Genomic DNA, 12026 nt, shown 5'->3' on the forward strand with positions numbered 1-12026 from the left:
AAAGACCTGGCTTGGTAGTTCGGGCTGGACTGTTCCCATGAGGCACAGGGTTAAGGCTGATTTGCATATAGCCATTGTCTGACCGAGGGTGGTGTGGAGTGCAAAAAAACGATGGGTGTAGGCCCAGATCTTTGTACTGGGGTGAATGTAAGACATTGTTCTTCATTCTGTCCATCAACTGTGTTTTTAGCAATTTTCACCCCGAGTGGGCTGGGTATGCTCAGATGTGAGTCCCAGGCTCTCCACATCACTGGAGTCAAGCTATCCAGGCTGAAGAAGGCTGATAGCCAGAAACCGTTCTTGGATGCTTGATTTCGGTCTAGGAAAGACATGGCTTGGTAGTTCGGGCTGGACTGTTCCCATGAGGCGCAGGGTCAAGGCTGGTTTGCATATAGCCATTGTCTGACCTAGGGTGGTGTGGAGCGCAAAAAAACGATGGATTTAGGCTCAGATCTTTGTACTGGGGTGAATGTAAGACATTGTTCTGCATTCTGTCCATCAACTGTGTTTTTTGCAAAAAGAAAAAGGGGCAGGTGTACGACCGTTTTTTGTGGTCGCAAACAGGGTCACAGCTCAAGATATCTTCTGGATACATACATTCTGTTGACAGTCTCTGTTTGATTGATTTTCAGTCTGCTCACTATTTTATTTGTTGTATATGTTGTGAAGCGCTCTGATACCCCTTAGTCTAGCTAGCGCTATACAAAACTACTAAAAGAATTTTTTTTTAAATGAAAGAAAATAAAAATAAGATTTGGCCCGTTTGCGATCGCAAAGTTGGTCTGCCCCATGCACAAACCATATTTTGCCAGTCGCTAACCTATTAGGGTTTTGCAAAATATGGTTTGAAACTCGGTATTAGGAAGGGGCATGCCAAGGGCGTACCTTCCTAATAGCGATAAATGGTAAGGAATCAGCACCCATCCAAGAAGTGTTTTCTTTGTAGTTTCAAATGTCCACAGTACATATAAAAGTGGGTACACAGTCAGAATATCGAGTTTTAAATTTCGACCTACCAAAATATCGTGTTTGAATTTTGAAGGTGCAGAATATCGATGTCAAGAATATCTTTGGACAGAATATCGACCCTAAGGTAAGTAATATCGAAATTCTTTATATCGATGTAAGTAATATCGAAGTTAGTAATATCGATAGCATATATATCGATGTAACTAATTTCGATGACACTAATATCGATATTTGTATTATTTTTTTGGTTTTTATTAGTTATGTGTTATATGTTTTAGTTAAGTATTTAAAATAAATTATATTATATGTGTATTAATTTTATATATTAATAAATTTATTTATAAGTAAATTATATGTTTTAGTACGGGAGCGGATTGTGGGTTTATAGGGGAATAGGGTGGGAAGTAATTTAATTGTAATTAATAAAATATTTATTTATGTATAATTAAATTAGTAATTAATTATTATTTGGCAATTGATTATTTTAATTGATAAATTAATTATATAATTGGTAATTAATGTTAATTTTAATTAAATGTTATGTTTTAGTACCGGAGCGGGTTGTGGGTTTATAGGGGATTAGGGTGGGAAGTAATATAATTGTAATCAATAAAATATTTATTTATGTATAATTAATTTTGTAATTAATTAATAATTGGCAATTAATTATTTTAATTGATAAATTAATTATGTAATTGGTAATTAATGTTAATTTTAATTAAATGTTATGTTTTAGTATCGGAACGGTTTGTGGGTTAATAGGGGATTAGGGTGGGAAGTAATATAATTGTAATTAATAAAATATTTATTTATGTATAATTTATTTTGTAATTAATTATTAATTGGCAATTAATTATTTTATTTGATAAATTAAATATTTAATTGGTAATTATTGTTAATTTTAATTAAATGTTATGTTTTAGTACCTGAGCGTGTTGTGGGTTTATAGAGGTATTGGGTGGAAAGTCATTTTTTTGTAAATATTTAATTATTTATAAATTTTTAGTTATGGATATTTAATGTATGAAATAATTATTAATTGGTAAATAATTATTGTAATAGATAATTATTTTTTAAATTGTCAATTAATATTTGTAATTTGTAAATATTTTTTAATAATGAGAAAAATTATTTGTTACAAATTTTATTTTAAAAATATTAATTTGTATAATGTATTTAGATTTTTAATATTGATTTACATTTAAATAATATTTTATTGTTATGATAAATGATTTTTATGTAATATTTATTATTTGGTGAGTAATATTTAATAATTATTATTTATTGGTGTTTGTTGTTAATTTATTGTCAATTAATTGTTCACATGTGATTGGTTTTATTATTTATTAATTGTTTTTTATTGATGTTGATTTATTTGAAAAATTAATTATACATTATTTAAAATATAAACATTATTTAGAAGTATGTTAAAATAAAAATCTATGTTATTATACGCTTTCCCTACTGTTGCACCCTTTGGAGTTGGAATAGTAATTTTTCCCCCTACGCTATCCAAAGCTTTTCCTACTGTTGCACTCTCTGGAGTGGGAATAGTAATTTTACCCCCTACACCATCCAACGCATTCCCTACTGTTGCACTCATTGGAGTGGGAATAGTCATTTTTATATACCTGCTATCCAACGCTTTCCCTACTGTTGCACCCACTGGAGTGGGAATAGTAATTTTAACCCGTACGCTATCCAACGCTTTCCCTACTGTTGCACTCACTGGAGTGGGAATAGTAATTTTTACCCACCCGCTTCTCCAACGCTTTCCCTACTGTTGCACTGTCTGGAGTGGGAATAGTAATTTTAACCCCTACACTATCCAACACTTTTCCTATTGTTGCACCCACTGGAGTGGGAATAGTAATTTTTACCCGTACGCTATCCAACGCTTTCCCTACTGTTGCACTCACTGGAGTGGGAATAGTAATTTTTACCCACCCGCTATCCAACGCTTTCCCTACTGTTGCACTCTCTGGAGTGGGAATAGTAATTTTACTCCCTACACTATCCAACGCTTTCCCTACTGTTGCACCCACTGGAGTGGGAATAGTAATTTTTACCCGTACGCTATCCAACGCTTTCCCTACTGTTGCACTCACTGGAGTGGGAATAGTAATTTTTACCCACTCGCTATCCGACGCTTTCCCTACTGTTGCACCCTTTGGAGTTGGAATAGTAATTTTTACCCTTACGCTATCCAACGTTTTCCCTACTGTTGCACTCACTGGAGTTGGAATAGTAATTTATACTCTTACGCTATCCAACGCTTTCCCTAATGTTGCAATCTTTGGAATGGGAATAGTCATTTTTACCTACCCGCTATCCAACACTTTCCCTACTGTTGCACCCACTGGAGTGGGAATAGTAATTTTTACCCGTATGCTATCCAACGCTTTCCCTACTGTTGCACTCACTGGAGTGGGAATAGTAATTTTTACCCACCCGCTATCCAACGCTTTCCCTACTGTTGCACTCTCTGGAGTGGGAATAGTAATTTTACCCCCTACACTATCCAACGCTTTCCCTACTGTTGCACCCTTTGGAGTTGGAATAGTAATTTTTACCCTTACGCTATCCAACGCTTTCCCTAATGTTGCACTCATTGGAGTGGAAATAGTCATTTTTACCTATCCGCTATCCAACACTTTCCCTACTGTTGCAACCTATGGAGTTTGAATAGTAATTTTTAGCCTTATGCTATCCAATATAATTTATATTTATTTATGTATTTTATAATATTTTTATTATGTTACATAATGTTGTGTTTAATTAATTTTTTTAAATATTGAACGTATATTTCATTGTTTTTATGTATTAAATATAAATATTTATTATTATTTATGTTATTATTTTCTGAGTGTTGATGTATTTGTAATTTATAGTATCTGTTAATATTTTTACATTAATTAAAAAAATAATAAATGTTATAATTAATTAAATATATATTACATATTGTATGTTTAATTTTAATTAAATGTTTAACATTAAATATGTATTATTTATTCATTTTAAACATTCTAAAATATTTTTATATAAGTTTAAATTATATAAAAGTGTAATTTACTTTATATGTCTTTTTTTTAATAACAAAAAAAACCGATATATTTAATTACGATATTTTTAACATCAATATTTTAGTTTCGATATTTTTGTGCTTACCATGTTGTAGATAGGGTGTTGATATACTTGCCTTCGATATTCCAGCGTCGATATTTTGTCTGTCGATATCCTGTCTCTCGATATTCTGTCAGAGATTCATAAAAGTGCACGGTCTTGTAATAAATAAGTCCGGATTTTTGCAAGATTTTATTTTTCAGGTTCTTTATTGTGGTAATTCAACACAAGAAAAAATCCAAGAACACATATGGATTTCCTTCTTAGCCAACGCGTTTCGTCTCAGACATTGAGACTTCTTCAGGGCTTCAACATTAAGTGATAATCAAAAATCAGTACATCTCGGTAGAGTTTCTCGAAAACAGCATATTATGGTAATTTCTCTTTATCCTGACGAAATGTGCTCAAAGAGATAAAGCTCGTGCAGATTCCGGAATCCCTGTCTATAGGATGCTTGTATTTATAATGCTGTTCTTGTCGTACTTAGTCTTGATAAGCAGAGAAAGGCATGGTAACCAGCACAAGTTCCACATCACAGGTAAGACAGCAAATTCCTAATAGCGGTAAACCACTCGCAAACAGGAAGGGGTTCCAAGAGGCCCCCTTCCCCTTTGTGAATGGGTGCGAAAATATTTTTTAAGAGCAGGCAGTGGTCCCAGGGACCACTGCCTGCTAGAAAACACTAGAAAACACCCTTAAACTTTCCAGAGACAAATCACAACTAAACCAAATGACTAAACTAAAATCTGAATTTAAGAAAATCCTAAGTAAGAAAGCCCACCTTTTAATTCAAAGGAACAAATGCATCAAAGTCTGCGGCTAAAACAAAGCGAGTAGAAAATTAGCTTCCCATTAAAAACAAAACTACCTTAAACCTAGGATAATCTCTATAACAAATGAACATGGCATACCTTCCAACAAAGAGAAAGACATTCTAACCAGTTTTGAGGACTTCTATCGCAAACTCCATACAAAAAGTAATGATTCTTCATACGAGTTCTTCTTAGACTACCTTGAAAGGTATTAACATCAAAAAGGTAGATGAGGACATCAAACTTTCCATCGAAACCCCTATTTCCTGAAACGAAACTTTACACGCAATCAAAAAACTCAAACCTAGGAAAGCCCCAGGCTCAGACAGCTTCCCAGCCTCCTTTTATCAAACGTGGACATCCTCTTAAATCGCCCCTCTAGAAGGCATGTACACATACTTCTCCTCCTCTGGCATCATTAAAGGGACTTTAAGTCATTTCCAAAGAAGGGAAAGATACCTCCAACCTTCAAAACTATCAGCCTATATCTCTAATAAACTCTGACTGCAAAATATACACAAAAATCCGTGCGCTAAGATTAGCACCCATACTTAAAATTATTCATCCCTACCAAACCAGCTTCATCAAAGGCAGATTTTGCGCGGACATCATCAGAATATTCAGCCCACGACCTTGACCAACTTGCTTTTGCAATAGCTTTGGACACAGCAAAGGCTTTCAACAAGGTCTCTTGGCCTTTCCTACATGCCACTCTCACTGCCTTTAATTTAGGTCCTTCTTTTATCAAATTGAAAACTAAAGCCAGAATAAACATCAATCCTGGCCTATCCAATGCATCCAACCTTCTACAAGGTACTAGACAAGGCAGCCCTCTCTCCCCACTTGTATTCCTTCTAACACTGGAACCCCTTTAGACTCAAATTAGAGAGGATTCTTCCGTTCCAGGCCTCTCCTTCAAAGCAGGAACTCAGAAAGTGTCTACTTATGCCTACGATTCAGAAAAGGGGGTGGTGATGAACAGAGTGTCTGAATTAAGCAGACCACTCTTACCCAGTCCAAAGATCAGGGCTTGATCCATCACCGTTCTTTATCTCACTGCCCCATCCCAGCTCAGAACCTGGCTATATGCAAATCAGTCTGTCCCTGGCCCAGTGCATCATGGGAACAGGGCAGACTAAACTACCAAGCCAATTCTTCACCAGAAAGGAGACAAGCTACCGGGGACCGGTTTCTGGCATTTCAGCCGTCTTCGGCCCAGCTTGCTTGAATCCTGATGGAGCAGTGAGAAAGGGACTCATGTCTGAGTATACCCTGCCACACCTATAGAGGCTAAAAACGATTCAGAAAAGGGGGTGGTGATGAACAGAGTGTCTGAATTAAGCAGACCACTCTTACCCAGTCCAAAGATCAGGGCTTGATCCATCACCGTTATTTATCTCACTGCCCCATCCCAGCTCAGAACCTGGCTATATGCAAATCAGTCTGTCCCTGGCCCAGTGCATCATGGGAACAGGGCAGACTAAACTACCAAGCCAATTCTTCACCAGAAAGGAGACAAGCTACCAGGGACCGGTTTCTGGCATTTCAGCTGTCTTCGGCCCAGCTTGCTTGAATCCTGATGGAGCAGTGAGAAAGGGACTCATGTCTGAGTATACCCTGCCACACCTATAGTGGCTAAAAACGATTCAGAAAAGGGGGTGGTGATGAACAGAGTGTCTGAATTAAGCAGACCACTCTTACCCAGTCCAAAGATCAGGGCTTGATCCATCACCGTTATTTATCTCACTGCCCCATCCCAGCTCAGAACCTGGCTATATGCAAATCAGTCTGTCCCTGGCCCAGTGCATCATGGGAACAGGGCAGACTAAACTACCAAGCCAATTCTTCACCAGAAAGGAGACAAGCTACCGGGGACCCCCTTTTCTGAATCAATTACTTATGCCTACGACATTCTCCTCCTCACCTCCCAAGTGGAAGTAAAGAAGACCGCCTTCTTTGGGATATTCTGGTATCAAACTCCTTGAACGCATTTCAACAACTAGCTATAGGGAAAAAATCTGGTCCAAGTTAGACACATTTATTAAAAATACACACCCGTAAGTCATGTCAATCCCCTCCCCCCAACACCTTCCATCCCCTGTCTCCCCACCCACTCCATACCCACTTACCCCGCTTCCCCCATTCCTCAATATCACCCCACCACCCCTAAAATTCCTCCCCATACCCCTCATTCCTACTCTCTCCCTGCTCGGCCTACCCTTTCTATCCTTCCATATTTCACTTCCTCTCTCTGCTATCACAAACCAATATGATCAGCAGTTGTAACCTCTTCGTATAGACACTTCATTAAAAACCCACATCTCCACGCTATACTGAATACAACTATACACACCATCTACAGTATACTATGGGGAAACATCCTTTACAACGCAACTTTTACCACGCAGTGCCTTTACGACATAACTATTACAACGCATGTCATTACAACGCATTGCGCTGGGGGGCGCTATAGGATAGGGAATAGATTTAATTTACTATCCAACACCTTCCCTGTTATCCACGGGGACTGGAGATGGAATAGTAAATTAAACTATTCACTATCCAGCACCCCTAAGCGCTATGCGTTGTAACAGCATGCGTTGTAAACACTGCGTCGTAACAGCATGCGTGGTAAAAGCATGCGTTGTAATGTCATACATCCTATACTATGGTATTGACCTGCATTACCCTATATGTTACCCCCACGGGAACTGTTTTTTCAATCCTCTGTATATCTTTTTCTGTATCTGTACTTTAGTCATATAAAACCCCAATAAAATCTATCTTAAAATAAAAGAAGAAAAATCAACTGCATTTTAGAAGTGCGTCATCCATAATTGGCTCCACTTTTGCATCATGTTTATTGTAAACATTACTCTCTGCTGTTATGGATTAAACACCATTCATATTCTGCCTGGCATACAAGGGGGGATTTAATGAATACTCACCCTGAGTTTGCAAACATTTCTCAGAGCTGTTATCTGCCGATCTGTGCCGGCGCCTCTGCCCACCCCAACCTCGTTGCCTTAGGTTTCGATTTTGCTGCCATCTTGTTGTTGTTGTGCCGTCCCAGCCTGCAGCTCCACCCCGCTCCCGCCTCCCAGCTGACCCTCCCTCCCTCGACCGAGTATAGGATCGCTTCTCCCAAATAAGCGCTGTGACCGTCCTGCCTCCATCTGCAGCGGTCGCTCCCCCACGCTCCATCGCTCCATCGCTTTTCAAAAGGCTCCCTGCTGGTATCGTTGCTTGTGCATGCGCTCGAACTGTAAAATCGTTTCACTTGTGATCTTTATTTAGCAGCCAAACCTTAGCGTTACGATATTTAATTGTGCATGCGCTTGAATTGTATAATCGTCCACTTGTAATTTTAATTTAGCCTAACCTCAGCGTTACGCTATCTGCATAACTTGCTGGTCGTTTTAATTCATCAGCTATTATCTGCCGATCTGTGCCGGCGCCTCTGCCCACCTCAACCTCGTTGCCTTAGGTTTCGATTTTGCTGCCATCTTGTTGTTGTTATGCCGTCCCAGCCTGCAGCTCCACCCCGCTCCCGCCTCCCAGCTGACCCTCCCTCACCCCGCCCCCCCCAATATCTACATATGGCAGAACAATTGACGCGCAGCGTCCACGCGCAGCAGATGCGTGCCGAAGGTGCGCCAAAGGTAAGCCCGTCTACGCCCGTCCGCGCCTGTACCGCGCCCAGCGCCAGACCCTCTGGTCCCCGCATCACCCACTCCTCCCGCATTTCATACGACGCCTCTACCCTCTTAGCACTTAACCCCGGCCGACCCCCCAACTGCTTCCAAGCCGCACCAGGACACACCCATGGACCCTTCACATGCCACTCCTGCAATTTCGACTGCATCAAGACCCACAACAAATCCACAAACACCAAACAGAGATCCGACACTAACCACCTTAAATGCATCCTTCTTAACACCCGCTCGGTTCACAAACACGCCATCGACCTTTGGAATCTACTCAACACCATTTCTCCGGACATCGCCTTCCTAACAGAAACCTGGATGAATGCCTCATCAGCTCCAGACATCGCCATAGCCATCCCGGAAGGCTACAAGATCATCCGAAAGGACCGCACCAACCAAACAGGAGGAGGCATCGCCATCGTCCATAAGAACTCCATCCGCGTCTCAACCAGCTCAGATGACAACCTCGCTATCGCCGAACACCTTCACTTCCAGATCCACACCGACCCCAAGACCACACTCAGAGGCACCCTTATCTACAGACCACCAGGACCCCGCACACAATTCAGCAAAGACATTGCTGATTTTATCAGCCCACACGCCCTCCCCTCCGAGGAATACATTCTACTGGGAGACCTCAATTTCCACCTGGAAAAGAGCAATGACAGTAACACCACCACCCTTCTGGACAATCGCGCCAATCTCGGACTCAAACAACTTGTAAACACCCCCACCCACTACGCAGGACACACACTCAACCCTATCTTCACCTCCAGCAAGCATATCTCCTTCAATCACACCACAGCTCTCCATTGGTCGGACCACAGTTGCATCTACTTCAAATACAATAAGACCACGATCCACAATCACACTCAACCAACCCTGCGAAGAAACTGGAACAAAATCACCATCGACCAGATCTCCACATCGCTGCTTCAAAACCCTCCTACCTATTCGTCGAACCCTAACCAAGCCGCCATCAACCTCACACAATGGTTAACTCACAGCGCCGACAAACTAGCACCCTTGAAAAAACATCAAATCAAGCAAGGCAGCAAGAACGCCTCCTGGTTCAACGATGACCTCAAGAAATCCAAGAAGCTCTGTCGTTCCCTTGAGAAAACCTGGAAAAAAGACCCAAACACTTCCACCCATGCCGCCTTCAAAAATGCCACCCGCAAACACCACCAACTTATCCGGACAGCCAAGAAATCAGCACTCAAAGACCGACTAGACAACAACGCCCACAACAGCAAAGAACTATTCAACATCGTCAAAGAATTCACCAACCCCGCCGCCAGCTCCAACGACATCACCCCCTCTCAAGTCCTCTGCGACTCCCTCGCATCATTCTTCCATGACAAAATCGCTGACATTCATAACAGCTTTGACAACCAACCCGTAGACCAGTCCACCCCACTCACCTCCGAACCTATACCCCCTCTGAATAACCTTCACGACTGGGACCCAATCACTACTGATGACACCATTCGCCTGATGAACTCCATCCACTCAGGATCCCCAACAGACCCATGCCCCCACCACATCTTCAACAAAGCAAACTCCATTATCGCACCCCATCTTCGAGACGTCATCAACTGCTCTCTCAACTCCGCCACATTCCCAGAAAGCTGGAAACACGTCGAACTCAGCGCCCTTCTGAAGAAACCCACAGCAGACCCCACCGAACTCAAAAACTACCACCCCATCTCGCTCCTCCCATTCCCTGCCAAAGTCATTGAAAAAGCCATCAACAATCAGCTCGCCGCCTTCTTCGAAACCAACAAATCCCTCGACTCCTCACAATCTGGCTTCCGAGCCAAACACAGCACTGAGACCGCACTCATCGCAGCAACAGACGACATTAGAACACTTCTGGACAACGGAGACACAGTCGCCCTCATCCTCCTTGACCTCTCTGCAGCCTTCGACACAGTCTGTCATAGCACCCTTATACAACGCCTCAACAACATCGGAATTCAAGGAAAAGCATTGGACTGGATCATCTCGTTCCTCGCTGGAAGAACTCAGAGAGTCCGCTTCCCCCCTTTTAAGTCAGAGGCCACCGAAGTCATCTGCGGCGTCCCACAAGGATCTTCTCTCAGCCCTACCCTCTTCAACGTATACATAAGCCCCTCGCTACCATCGCACGTCAACACAACCTCAACATCAAATCCTACGCTGATGACACTCAACTGATCCTCTCACTCACCAAAGACCCAATCACCGCCAAAACCAATCTACACGAAGGGATGAAAGAAGTAGCCGAGTGGATGAAACAAAGCCGTCTTAAACTGAACTCGGACAAAACGGAAGTCCTCATCTTAGGTACATCCCCCTCCGCCTGGGACGACTCTCTACGGCCCTAGGAAAAGCACCCATACCGATGGACCACGCACGGAACCTGGGTATCATCCTGGACTCCTCTCTCTCGATGACCAGACAAGTCAACGCCGTCTCATCATCATGCTTCAACATTCTACGTATGCTCAAAAAAAACATTTCACTGGATCCCCACCGAAACAAGAAAAACTGTCACCCACGCACTGGTCACAAGCCGACTGGACTACGGACACACCCTGTACGCCGGTACTACCGCAAAACTTCAGAAAAAACTCCAATGCATCCAAAACGCTTCAGCCAGACTCATACTAGACATCCCCCGCACAGACCACATTTCCGGTCACCTAAAAGACCTTCACTGGCTCCCCATCAACAAGAGGATAACGTTCCGTCTCCTCATCCACGCACACAAAGCCCTCTCTGAACTTGGACCCGATTGCCTCAACACGAGCCTTTCCTTCTACACCCCCAACCGCCAGCTACGCTCGTCCAACCAAGCCCTCGCCGCTGTTCCGCGCATCCACAAAGCCACCATGGGAGGAAGATCCTTCTCCTACTTAGCGGCCAAAACATGGAACTCCCTCCCCATACACCTACGCCTTACTCAAAACCACCGAGCCTTCAGAAAACAGCTTAAAACCTGGATATTCGATAAGTAAACCTCCCCCCCCCTTCCTCAAGCGCCTTGAGACCCTATGGGTATGTAGTGCGCTATATAAGTTTTTGACTTGACTTGACTTGACTTATAGCGCAACACAGTCCCCCCTAAGGGTTACTGGGCTCTGTGGATGCGACATCTCCACAGAGGACCCAGGTCAGAAACTTGCAAAACGAGGTAAATTAAAGGTCAGAAACGAGCAGAAAGAGGAAAAATGAAGGTCAGTAAAAAGAAAAAATAAAGGTCAGAAACTAGCAGAAAGAGGCAAAATAAAGGTCACAAACCAGCAGAAAGAGGAAAAATTACGGGCAGAAAGAGGAATAATAAAGGTCAGAAATTAGAAGAAAGAGGCAAACTAATGGCCAGAAACTAGAATAGGCAAAATAAAGGTTAAAAAAACGAGCAGAAAGACCT

The sequence above is a fragment of the Lissotriton vulgaris genome, chromosome 1_2 (assembly GCF_964263255.1).
Source record: "Lissotriton vulgaris chromosome 1_2, aLisVul1.2, whole genome shotgun sequence".
Taxonomy (NCBI): Eukaryota; Metazoa; Chordata; class Amphibia; order Caudata; family Salamandridae; genus Lissotriton; species Lissotriton vulgaris.